At 44.9% G+C, this 13309-nt stretch overlaps 1 pseudogene; it reads right to left on the bottom strand.

The window, feature by feature from the left end:
• Positions 1–376: 376 nt before the first annotated feature.
• Positions 377–898, bottom strand: LOC103259837 (annotated as a pseudogene).
• Between the last annotated feature and the right edge of the window lie 12411 nt (positions 899–13309).

The following is a 13309-nucleotide window of genomic DNA, read 5'->3' as shown; positions in this document are numbered from 1 at the left end:
GGGCTCCGGTGATCCTTCCGCCTCAGCCTTCCAAGAAGCTGGAATTACAGACGCGCGCTACCACACCTGGCTCATTTTTTATTTATTGTAGAGATGAGGTCTCGCCAAGTTGACCAGCCTGGGCAACAAGACCTTATCTCTACAAAAAATAAAAGAAAAAAATTAGCCAGGTGGAATGTGCATGCCTGTAGTTCCAGCAGCTACTCAGAAGGCTGAGACCTGAGTATTTCAGCAGGATTAGAGGGAGCTATAGAAAGGCTGTAGTGTGCTATGGTTGTGACTGAGCAAAGTCACTGAACTCCAACTTGGACAGCATAGAGAGATTGTTACGGCCACACCTATAAAACCATAAATACATATCCAATATTTGATAGAATTTTTTTTTTTATGATCCAGAGATCTTTTATTTTTGACACCCATTAGGCCATGAATTCATAGGGAATAGGTTCCAGAAGCTTGGGCTCCTTTCCGTTGGTTCTCATAAAGTGTGCTTCTCTGAGTGGAGCAGGCTGGCGCTTCAGCTGAACCCACGTGCCTTTCTCCTTGGCTTCCTTCTTTTTCTGGTCATTTTCCTTCACACGTTTCAGGAAGCTATCTCGACTCTTCGAGTGCTTAATATGTTCAATACGCACATTAATTCTCTTAGCAAGAATCTTGCCCTTGACCTGTTCGCTAACAATGCCAACAGCATGCTGGGTGACATTATAGACTCTTCCTGTCTTGCCATGGTAACATTTGTGGGGCATTCCTTTCTGAACAGTACCCATTCCCTTGATGTCTACAATATCACCTTTCTTGTTGATTCACATATATGTGACCAAAGGAACAACTCCATGTTTTCTGAACGACCTGGAGAGCACGTACCGGGTCCCCTCCTCTTTCCCTTTGTGTTCGTCATTTTGGCGAATTACTGGAACATGGTGGTTCCAGCCGAAAGGCTGATAGAATTTTTTATGTTCAAAACATTGTATAGTCTAACCTGGGCAACATAGTGAGACCTGGTGTCTTTAAAAAGATTTAAAAATTTGTGGGCATGGTGGCACATGCCTGTAGTCCTAAATACTCAGGAAGCTGCAGTAAGAGAATTGCTTGAGCCCAGAAGCTTAAGATTAAAGTGAGTTATGTTCGTGCCACTGCACTCCAGCTTGGGCAGTGAAGTGAGACTCTGTCTCAAAAGATATATATATTTATAAAAGAATGAAGGATGTTATTTGTTAAAAGGTAGACAAAATAACAATTATATAAAGATCACTTTCCCCAAATTAAAAAAAAAAGTAAGTGCAATCAATGTTTATCCTTCAATTAATGCGTAACCAAGAGTGAACTGCAGACTTTGGCCAACAATCAGAAGAATTAGGTAATATGTGCCCTAGAGCAAAAGATCAATCTCGCAGAAATCTCCACTTTCTGGGGTCATACTACCTCAACAGTTTCAAGGACATCTGACAAATCTGCTAAGGGTGGCATAGAGTTTTCTTAGTGGCAAAAGCATTTTTTTATCCATAATTAATCACAGAAAGGTTTACAATCATCAAAACCATGTTAACACTCTTGGGTGAGGCATGGTAGCTCATGGCTGTAATTCCAGCACTGTGGGAGGCAGAGAAAGGAGAATTGCTTGAGCCCAGAGTTCCAGACCAGCCTGGGCAACATAGCGAGACCTTATCTCTACAAAAAATAAAAAAAATAGCTGAGTGTGGTAGCTTGCACCTGGAGTCCCAGCTACTGAGGTGGCTGAGACAGAAGAATTGCTTGAGCCCAGGAAGTTGAGGCTGTGTTGAGCCATGATCATGCCACTGCACTCCAGCCTGGGTGGCAGAGTGAGACCCTGCCTCAAAAAAAAAAAAAAAAAATTAATATTCTTTTATAAGAAATGTTACCGATTTCATTTCCTTCTTATTTCTGTATTTATGTTATTAATAGAATTTGGTCTATTAAAACATAAGATCACTTGTTAGTCCAATATAAAATGTATAATTAAATGAGTACTTTAGATTTTGTTTTTGTTTTGTTTTTTTGAGTTGGGGGAGGGTCTCACTCTGTTGCCAGGCTAGATTAGGCTCACTGCAGCCTCAACCTCCTGTGCTCTGGCAATCCTCCCATCTTACTCTCCTGAGTACCTGAGACTATAGATGAGCACCACCACACCTGACTTATTTTCTGATTTTTTTTTTTTGTAGAGATGAGGTCTTAATATGTTGCCCGGGCTGGTTTCAAACTCCTGGCCTCAAGCAATCCTCCTGCCTTGTCCTCCCAAAGTGCTGTGATTACAGGCGTGAGCCACCACACCTGCCTGGATTCTGGGTAAACATCTGGAATTTGGTTTCCAGAATTATTAGTTAACTGATAAGCGTGTTTGGACTGTTTGATATACAATACGATCTTTGCTGAATATGTACTTTCCTTCTGGAAGCTTGGACTTGTGGTAACAGAGGGTGCCTACATGACCAGCCCCCCAAACCTTGGGTTCCTGAGTCTTTTGTGGGCTTCCCTGGGCCAAATACTGCATACATGTTATTGCATCTTTTTCTTTTTAATTTTTGTATTTATTTCTTAGAGTCAGGGTCTCACTTTGTTGCCCAGGCTGGAGTAGTGGCAAAACCATATCTCACTGCAACCTAGAATTCCTGGGCTCAAGTGATCCTCCTGCCTCACCCTCCCAAACAGCTGGGACTATAGGCACATGCCACCATGCCAAGCTAGTTTTTTGTTTTTTTTGGGAGGGGGTAGAGACAAGGTCTTATCAAGTTGCCCAGGCTGGTCTCAAACCCCTGGGCTCAGGCAATTCTTTCACTTACGTCTCCCAGAGTGTTAGGATTACAGGAGAGCGCCACCATGCCTGGTCTTCTTGTGTTTTTGTTGCTGGGAGACCCGGGGGGCGGTGGGGGAAGAGAGAGAATGGAGTTTGTTGGCAGAGACTAAATGGGAAGACAATCCAAATATGAAATGATAAAGAGCTAAGCTGTTAGGTCAGAGGTCAGGAACCAAGATTTTTAAACACCATAAAGGGGGAATTGACAGACCAGTGACCACACAAAGGATAACAGGACGTTTACGGAAGTGGGAGATTTTCAGAATGACACGAGCATCTATGGGTCATTTATATTTTTAGCTTTTCTTTTCTTTTTCTGTTTTTGAGTCAGCATCTCACTCTGTTTCCCAGGCTAGAGTGCAGTGGCACAATCATGGCTCACCACACTCTGGACCTCCAAGGACTCAGGGGATCCTTCCACCTCAGCCTCCCAAGTAACTGGGACCACAGGCACACACTATCACACGTGACTAATTTTTTGAATGTTGTTTTTGTTGCTATTGAGCCCAGGGGTTCAAGACCAGCCTGAGCAACTTGGTGAGACCTCATCTCTACAATAAATAAAAAAAATTAGCCGGGTGTGGTGGGGCATGCCTGTAGTTCCAGCTACTTGGAAAGCTGAGGCGGAAGGATCACTGAGCTCAGTAGGTCGAGGCTGCAGTGGTTGTGAGTATGCCACTGCACTCCAGCCTGAGTGACAGAGTGAGACTCCAACTCAAAAAAAAAAGAGAGAGAGAGAGAAAGATTAGATTCTTTTTGAAAAAAGAATAACAAATATTAGAATCCTGGCTTTATCAAATAAGCCTGTGAAGAGTCCAGCAACCCATGCCTAGAAGAATAACATACATACTGAAACATTGCAGTCCGCAGAAATCTCAAAATGGCTTTTCAATGATTTTGCAGAAAAAAGCCCAAGAACTAATATCTCGGGTGACTATGCTCCGGTCACCAGGCAGCCAAGTTCTCTGTCAGTGGATTTTTTTTTTCTTTTTTTGATTTGGGTGTCTCATTCTGTCACCCAGGCTGGAATGCAGCAGCCCAATCACAGCTCACTGCAGCCTTGACCTCCTGGGGTTAACCATCCTTCCACCTCAGCCTCCCAAGTAGCGGGGAACTACAGGTGTGTGCCACCATGCCCAGCTAATTTTTTTATTTTTTTGGTATAGACGCAGTCTCACTATGTTGATCAGGTTGGTCTCGAACTCCTGGGCTCAAGCAATCCTCTTGCCCTTGGCCTAACCAAGTGCTGGAATGACAGAGCTACCGTGCCCCGCCTGCCAGTGGAATTAGAAGGAAACAGAACTGCAGGAATTCTTTGGACGCTTCCTCTTGTGCCCCTGCTGGCAGACGGGTTTCAGGAAGAGGTGAGCAGCTCCTGGCCAAAGAGGAAGCAGCTTTAAGAAAGCAGAGCCAAGACTAAGAATCGGCAGTACTTCTGAGAGACTGAGCTGCATTGTTCACGGCAGCCCTGTCTTCCTGTTTTGCGGGATTTGCACACATATTTTGTATTTAACTGGCAAATATTTTGGCAACACAGAACCTCGGTTTCAAGTCTATTCCAGGCAGAACCCACTGACTCTAATTATGAAATTCACAAATTCTCATGCTAATTCCCACAACCAGTGCCTCCAAAACAATGTAATTTACCATTCTCTGATGGAAGGAATACCAAATCCCCTTCTGCCAAAAGCAGCCAACCTTCTTATTCCTTCAAAACACTGTCAACTATGCGCCTTCATTTATAGGCAGCAGAACAAATGATCTAACATGGAGTTTTCTCCTTTACCAACTGAGGCCAACCCTAGGATCTAAAACGTGTTGAAGAGGTACGAAATTTGTACATACTCTTGGACCCATGTGGCAACTGTGGGTGAGGAACATTAGGCCCATGCTGTTGGTTATATTATCTGTACCAAAGGCATTCTCTGTATCCAAATGGTATGCTCAGCAAATATAGTCAGTATCGCATCTTGTATATGTGTATGTGTGTATAATTTTTTTTTAATGGAGACCAGGCTGGTCTCGAGCTCTTAGGCTCAGTGGTCCTCTCACCTTGGCCTCCCAAAGTGCTGGGATTACAGGTGTGAGCCACCGTCAATATTTTTATAGCAGGGGGTTGCATGGCTTGAATCCTTTATAGCTAGGGTATGGTTCAGAAGCAAACAAAATAATTTCCTACTTGAAGAGAAGAAAACAAGAGAAACAGAGAAGAGGAAGTAGATTTGCAAAGTGACTACAAATAAATAACTACATTTAGAGAGTTACCTTCTACTTAGAACAGAAACACCTTGAACCAGCTGCTGCTTTAAGGCTTTCTCATGTAAAAACAGAGAGTAAGTATCTCGGGGTCATCTGTAAAAACATCCTGTGCCTCTGGGTTAGCAATTTTTATTTTGATAACATCAGAAACATTTAGTTGTCCTTTTGCCTCCTTGAATTTAAAGAAAGCCTGGTTTCTTAGGTCAGGTCTCAAGCACATTGGTGTTCCAATATTGGAACACTAATTTTTAGAAATTTATTACTATTATTTTTATTATTATTTTGAGTTAGAGTCTCACTCTGTCGCCTAGACTGGAGTGCAATGGTATACTTATGACCACTGCAGCCTCGACCTGCTGGGCTCAAGACAATCCTTCCACCTCAACCTTCCAAGTAGCTGGAACCATAGGTGCACACCACCCCGCCCAGCTAATTTTTTGATTTATTGTAGAGATGAGGTCTCATCAAGTTGCCCAGGCTGGCCTCGAGCCCCTGGAGTCAGGCAATCCTCTCCCCTTGGCCTTCCAAAGTGCTGGGATTACAGGCGTGAGCCACTACACCCAGATTAAAAAAAAAAAATGTTTTTTGAGTTGGAGTCTCTGTTGCCCAGGCTGGAGTACAGTGGCACAATCACGGCCACCCCAGCGTCGACCTGCTGGGCTGCGGAAATCCTTCCACCTCAGCCTTCCAAGTAGCTGAAACTACAGGTGCATGATACCACACCTGGCTAATTTTTTGATTTGTTGTAGAGACAAGGTCTCGCCAAGTTGCCCAGGTTGGGCTCAAACCTGCGGGTTCAGGCAATCCCCTTGCCTCGGTCTCCCAAAGTGTTGGGATTACAGGCTGAGCTACCAAGCCTGGCCTTTTTTTCTTTTCTTTTTTTTTTGTTTTCGTTTTTTTGAGTTGGAGTCTTGAGTTGGAGTCTCGCTCTGTTGCCCAGACTGGAGTGCAGTGGCTGCTCCCGGCCACCGCAGCCTCGACCTGCTGGGCTCCGGCGATCCTTCCGCTTCAGCCTTCCAAGTAGCTGGAACTACAGGCGCGCACTACCACGCCCGGCTAATTTTTTTATTTATTGTAGAGATGAGGTCTCGCTGCCCAGGCGGGTCTCGAACCCGCGGGCTCAGGCAATCCACTCACCTCAACCTCCCAAAGGCACAGGTTTACAGGCTGAGCCACCGAGCCTGGCTTTTTTTTTCTTTCTTTTTTTTCCTTTTTTTAAAGTAGAGACAAGGTCTTGCTCTGTTGCCCAGGCTGGTCTTAAACTCCTAGGCTCAAGCAATCCTCCTGTCTCGGCCTTCCAGTGTTCTGGGATTACAGGTGTAAGCCACCACGCTTGGCTAGAACACTCTAATTAAGCCACTTTGAAGAAATAGTCCTATAGTTTTTTAACTATGGAAACCAGCGATGACTGTTGGTTAGCTGGGATTCTGGATCACTGAATCCAGTCGTCACTAACAGTTGACAGAACTCAAAACAACAGGGAAGTGCTCCCTTTCATATGGTCTTTCCTTCAGTTATTTTCTCTGTTTATCTCCTCCACATTCCACCCCCATTCTGTTCCCATCTCTCTAATTCCTGAATAATCTGCAGTACAATCTTTTGGATCAGTCTCAACGTTTTATTGTAATCCCATTTTATTGACGTTTTGCTGAATACCAAACGGTTTCATTAAATTAACGTATATTTACGTGGAAATCTACCCAATTAGTGAAGGGAAATGGGGTAGGAATGAAAGACAAAAGGTAAAGTTCGGAGACTGTTATGCTACTAAACCACGGAAATAGACCGGGTTTGGTGGAGGTGGAGATGGGAGGATTGCTTGAGCTCAGGATTTCAAGACCAGCCTGTGCAACATAGTGAAACTTGGCTTTTATAAGAAAAAATAAGTTAGCCGGGCTCGGTGGCTCAGCCTGTAATCCCGCGCCTTTGGGAGGCTGAGGTGAGTGGATTCCTGAGCCCGCGGGTTCGAGACTCGCCTGGGCAGCGAGACCTCATCTCTACAATAAATCAAAAAAAAAAAATCAGCCGGGCGTGGGAGCACATGCCTGGAATTCCGGCTACTGGAAGGATCGCAGGAGCCCAGCAGGCGAGGCTGCGGTGGCCGGGAGCGGCCACTGCACTCCAGTCTGAGCGACCGAGTGAGACTCCAACTCAAAAAAAAAAAGAAAAAATAAGTTAATAAATTTTTAAAAGATGAAAAAATTCAGCCGGGCTCAGTGGCTCAGCCTGTAATCCCGTGACTTGGGAGGCTGAGGTGAGTGGATTGCCTGAGCCCGTGGGTTCGAGACCCACCTGGGCAACTTGGCGAGACCTCATCTCCACAATAAATTTTAAAAATTAGCTGGGTGTGGTAGCACGCGCCTGTAATTCCGGCTACTCAGAAGGCTGAGGCGGAAGGATCGCCGGAGCCCAGCAGGAGAGGCTGCGGTGGCCAGGAGCGGCCACTGCACTCCAATCTGGGCGACAGAGTGAGACTCCAACTCAAAAAAAAAAAAAAAAAAGATGAAAAAATTATAAGAAAAAATAAACTATTGAAACAAATATTTCTGTAAATATAATCTCTCAAGTTTTTTGAGGGGGCACTAAGGGACATTTATCCATTAGTAGAAGGTTAGGGACAGCCCATGGAAGACTGCAGTTGATGGGCCCTTTGTGGTAAGCAAGATAGTACTGGGCCTAGATTCATTCTGTGGTCTTGGCTTCTAAGAACTCTCTTCAGATTTTGCTGATTTTATTCTGTTTTATTTCATTATATTTATTTATTTATCTTTTTTTAGTTGGCATCTTACTCTGTTGCCCGGGTTAGAATGCAATAGCACGATCATGGGTCACCATAGTCTCAACCTCTTGGGCTCAGGAGATCCTTTCACATCAGCCTCCTGAGTGGTTGGGACTATAGGCGTATGCCACCATGCCCAATAAGTTTTAAAAAAATTTTTTTGAAGAGGCTTACTCTTGATATGTTGCCCAAGCTGGTCTCAAACTCCTAGGCTCAAACGTATCCTCCTGCTTCAGCCTCCCAAAGTGCTGGGATTACAGGCGTGAGCCACTACACCTGGCCAGATTTTGCTGAATTTAACTTAATTACTTCATTTATTTATTATTTTTTTGGAGTCGGAGTCTCACTCTGTCACCCAGGCTGGAGTGCAGGGGGGCGCTCACAGCTGCCGCAGCCTCGACCTGCTGGGCTCAGGCGTTCCTTCCACCTCAGCCTTCCAAGTAACTGGAACCACAAATGAGCACCACCACACCCGGCTTATTTTTTGTAGAGATGAGGTCTCACTAAGTTGATTGATTATAGGCATGAGCCACCATACCTGGCCCAAGATGTTGTTGACTTCTAAATAGAGTAGGGAGAGTTTAGAAACCCTAAAGTCCAGGCCACACTCCTACCAATTAAATAAGAGTCTCGCCCAGGAGATTCCAGTGTGCAGGCAGCTGGGAACCAGTGCTTTCCAACACTTAGTGTGCAGGTAAACCCCCTGCAGGTCTTTATGCAAATGCAGATTTTGAGTTTAGCTGCACTTTCCACCAGCTTCCAAGCAAAGCACATAATGATTCTCCCTAGCTCTGAGTACCAGGGAAAAAAAACTTTGATCCCTATCACAGTCACCTGGGGAATTTAACAAAGATACGAAGGCTCAGACCCTTCCTGCATCAAGGAAGCTGGGCCTCTGTACTTCTTAAGAGCTTCCTGAGTAACTCTGATGTACATTCAGATATAGGAACCACTGGTGTGGAAACTCTTGGTCCTTGCTTTCTAATCACTCTGCCCTGCCTGTTGTTAGACTTGTATTGTCTCTCCTGTCTCCTTTTTTGCCCTTCTGAAATCCTAGAATAAAAATAAAACGAAAAGGATGGGCATGGTGACTCATGCCTATAATCCCAGCAATTTGGGGGGGGCAAGATGAGAGGATTGCCTGATTCCATGGGTTTGAGACCAGCCCGGGAGGCTTGGTGAGACCTCGTCTCTTCAATAAATCAAAAAATTAGCTGGCATGGTGGTACATGCCTGTAGTTCCAGCTATTTGGAAGGTTAAGGCAGAAGGATCACCTGAGCCCAGCAGGTCGAGACTGCAGTGGCCATGAGCATACCACTGCACTCCAGCCTGGGCAACAGAGTGAGACTCCAACTCAAAAAAAATTTTTAAAAATATATCAGAAAAATGAAGTCTTTTTTTTGAGTCCCTCAGGCTGAAGTGCAGAGCCACCGCAGCCTCGTGCTGGGTTCAGGCGATCCTTCCACTTCAATCTTCCAAATAGCTGGAACTACAGGCGTGTGCCACCATGCCCATCTAATATTTGGATTTTATTGTAGAGACGTCTCACTAAGTCGCCCAGTCTGGTCTCGAACCCGTGGATTTAAGCAGTCCTCTCTCCTCTGGCTCCCAAAGTGCTGGGATTACAGGTATGAGCCACCGAGCCCAACTACAATGAAGTCTTAATGCAGTCTAACACTTGGAAGGCTAAGGCAGAAGGATCGTCTGAGCCCAGGTGTGTAAAACACTCAATTTTAAAAGGACAGTTGAGGCCAGGTGTGGATAATCCCTGTTTCTACACACACACACACACACACACACACACACACACACACTAGCTGAGCATAGTGGCTCGGGATACTGAGGTAGAAGGATCCCCTGAGCTCAGGAGGTTGAGGCTGTGGTGAGCCATGATCTCCAACCTGGGCAACAGAATGCAACCCCAACTTAAAAAAACAAAGCAAAACAAAATAGTTTACAGTTCAGGCCTAGTGTAGATACTCGTGCCTATAATCCCAGCACTTCAGAAGGCCAAAGCGGGAGGATCACTGGATCACTTGAGGCAAGGAGTTTGAGATCAACCTGGGCAACATAGCGAGACTCCATCTCTGCAAAAAATGTTTAAAAAGTAGCCAGACATGGTGACACACAACCGTAGTTCTAGCTATAGGAGAGGCTGAGGCTGAGGTGGAAGGATCACTAGAGCCCAGGAGTTTGAGGCTGCAATCAACTATGATTGGGCCACTCATGGAGAAAAAAAGCAGTTCATATGGCACGTATGTCCTGTCAAATAGTCCAGGCCAAGGCTCTCTGGATTAGCATGAGGATATTTTTGACATTTTATGTGCAGAATCTCACGTGGATGCATATTCTGCATTAATCTTACCTCCCTTATTTCCACAGTCTTGCATTCAACCTGAACTTCATATTATATATGGTGGGTTTTGTTATTTATGTATTTGAGATGGGGTTTTGCTCTCTTGCCCAGGCTGGAGTGCAATGTTGTTATCATAGCTCAGTGGAGCCTCTAACTTCTGGGATCAAACAGTCCTCCTGCCTCTCAGCCCCTTGAGTTCCTGTATGTTTTTAGAATGACTCGACTTAAAAGTATAGCCATGTCACTGAATAGCCTTATTTTATTTAAGTCTATCAAAAGGGACTTCTTTCTTATGCCTGCTGAAGCCGTCCTGTTGGGGATGGGGCTCTTACCTCTCTCCTGATTTCTTGGAAGGTCAGAGAAGTAGCTGAGTTTTGATTTGGTGACCTGGGACTTTAGCATGGGCAAGTCACGTGGTTCTGGTCTGTGGTGGGTTAGTGCAGGGACTCGGTCCAAAGCAAGGGCTGCCTGTGAGTCTCACATCCCCAATCCGTGTATACGTGTATATGTCTCTTTATTAAATACTTGTATTTTTTCTCCCTTTAAACAGACTTTATTTTTTAGTGCAACTTTAGATTTATAGCAAAATGGAGCAGAGAAAAAAGAGAGTTCCCATATACCTTCTTCTCTGCCATAGCCTCCACAGTGATATATGTTTTCTTTTTCTTTCTATTTTTTTTTTTTTTTTTTTTGAGTTGGAGTCTCACTCTGTCACCCAGACTGGAGTGCAAGTGCAGTGGCCGCTCCTGGCCACCACAGCCTCGACCTGCTGGGCTCCGGCGATCCTTCCGCCTCAGCCTTCCGAGTAGCCAGAATTACAGGCGCGCTACCACGCCCGGCTCATTTTTTGATTTATTGTAGAGATGAGGTCTCGCTGCCCAGGTGCGTCTCGAACCCATGGGCTCAGGCAATCCACTCACCTCAGCCTCCCAAAGGTGCGGGATTACAGGCTGAGCCACCGAGCCAGGCTTCTATCTATTTTTTGTTTGTTTGTTTGTTTGTTTTTAGAGGCAGGGGGGTCTCACTTTGTTGCCCAGTCTGGAGTGCAGTGGCTTCATCATAGCTCACTGCAGTCTTATACTTCTGGGCTCCAGCGATCCTCCTACCTCAGCCTTCTGAGTAGTGGCTGAGACTACAGGTACGTGCCACCAACTGGCTAATTTTTTAAATTTTTGTCTAGATGAGCCTCACTATGTTGCTCAGGCTACTCTTGAACTCCTGGCCTAAAGTGATCCTCCTGGCTTAGTCTCCCAAAGTGCTAGGATTCCGGATGTGAGCCAAATCATCGACCTGTTGCAGTTGTGTAGTATGTTTTGAAGTTAGTAGTGTCTTTCAACATTGGTCATGTCCTTCAACATTGTGTTGGCTCTTCTAGGTCTTTTACCTGGTCATGTATAAACTTTAGAATCTGAATTAGTTTGTTGATATCCACAAAATAAGTTGCTGGAGTTTTGATTGGGATTCCACTGACTTGTACATCAAGTTGGGAAGAACCAACACCTTGACAATATTGAGTCTTTCCATTCATGAAGATGGAATAGCTCTTTATTTTGTGCTTTGATTTCTTTCATCAGAATTTTATAGTTTTCTTCGTGTAGACCTTGAACATGTTTTATTATATTTCATTTTCAGGATGCTAATGTAAATGGAATTGTGAGTCTTGTTTTGTTTTGTGTTTTTGAGTGGGAGTCACTGTGTTGCCCCATCTGGAGTGCAGTAACACACTCGTGGTCACCATAGCCCCGACCTGCTGTGCTCAGGTGATCCTTCCACTTCAACCTAACAAGTAGCTGCAACTATGGAAAACCACATGTTCCAGCAACATTATGGGGTACTAGTCATCTTCTTTACTTGGTCTACAATGCTAATATCAGTGCAACATACCAGGTTTCTATATATACTCTATTACAATCTTATGGGGCCATCACATATGGCTGACATATTTTTTTATTTATTGTAGAGACAAGGTTTTGCCAAGTTGTCTGGAGCCCCTGCGCTCAGGGAATCATCTCACCTTTGCCTCCCAAAGTGCTGGAATTACAGGCATGAGCCACTGCACCTGGCAAATTGTGAGGTTTTTAAAATTTACATGCGTTTTCTGGGCTCAAGTGATCTTCCCACCTCAGCCTTCCAAGTAGCTGGAACTATAGCCATGTGCCACCAGGCCTGGCTCCAGTACTGTGTGTGTTTTTTGGTGTGTGTGTGTGTGTGTGTGTGTGTGTGTGTGTTTGAGATAGAATCTTGCTCCATCACCCAGACTGGAACACAGTGGCACAATCACAACTCACTGTTACCTCAAACTCCTGGTTCAAGCTATCCTCCCATCTCAGCCTCCCAAGTATCTGGAACTATGGGTGCATGCCACCATGCCTGGGTAATTTTTTTTTTCCCCTAAAGACAGGGTCTCCCTATCTTGCCTAGGCTGGTCTCAACTCACTGGCACAGTTAACCCTCCTGTCCTTGCCTCCCAAAGTGCTGGGATTACTGGCCTGAGCCACCTTGCCTGGCTATGGTATTGTGTTTTAAATTTCAAATTCCACTTGTTCATTACTGGCATGTAGAAAAGTGATTGACTTTTGTATGTTAGCCTTGTACAGTCATGAGCTTCATAATGTTGTTTTGGTCAAGGACAGATCAAGTATCCTATGATGGCCCCATAAGATTGTAATAGAGTATATATAGAAACCTGGTATGTTGCACTGATATTAGCATTGTAGACCAAGTAAAGAAGATGACTAGTACCCCATAATGTTGCTGGAACATGTGGTTTTCCATATGAAAAAAAATATATAAGCTGAGCGCTGTGGATCTCACCTGTCATCCCAGTACTTTGATGGGTGGAGGCAAGAGGATTGCCTGAGCCCAAGGGTTCGAGACCAACCTAGGCAACTCAACTCCTCTCTACAATAAATAAAAAAAGATAGCTGGGCTCGGTGGCTCAGCCTGTAATCCTGTGCCTTTGGGAGGCTGAGGTGAGTGGATTGCCTGAGCCAGTGGGTTCGAGATCTGCCTGGGCAACTTGGCGAGACTTCATCTCTACAGTAAATCAAAAATTAGCCAGGTGTGGTAGCGCACGCCTGTAGTTCCAGCTACTTGGAAGGC

Source organism: Carlito syrichta, unplaced genomic scaffold, assembly GCF_000164805.1.
Source record: "Carlito syrichta isolate Samal-C Ts95f unplaced genomic scaffold, Tarsius_syrichta-2.0.1 Scaffold303036, whole genome shotgun sequence".
NCBI classification, from domain to species: domain Eukaryota; kingdom Metazoa; phylum Chordata; class Mammalia; order Primates; family Tarsiidae; genus Carlito; species Carlito syrichta.
The sequence above is the reverse complement of the archived record's forward strand: the minus strand, read 5'-3'. Positions and strand labels throughout refer to the sequence as shown.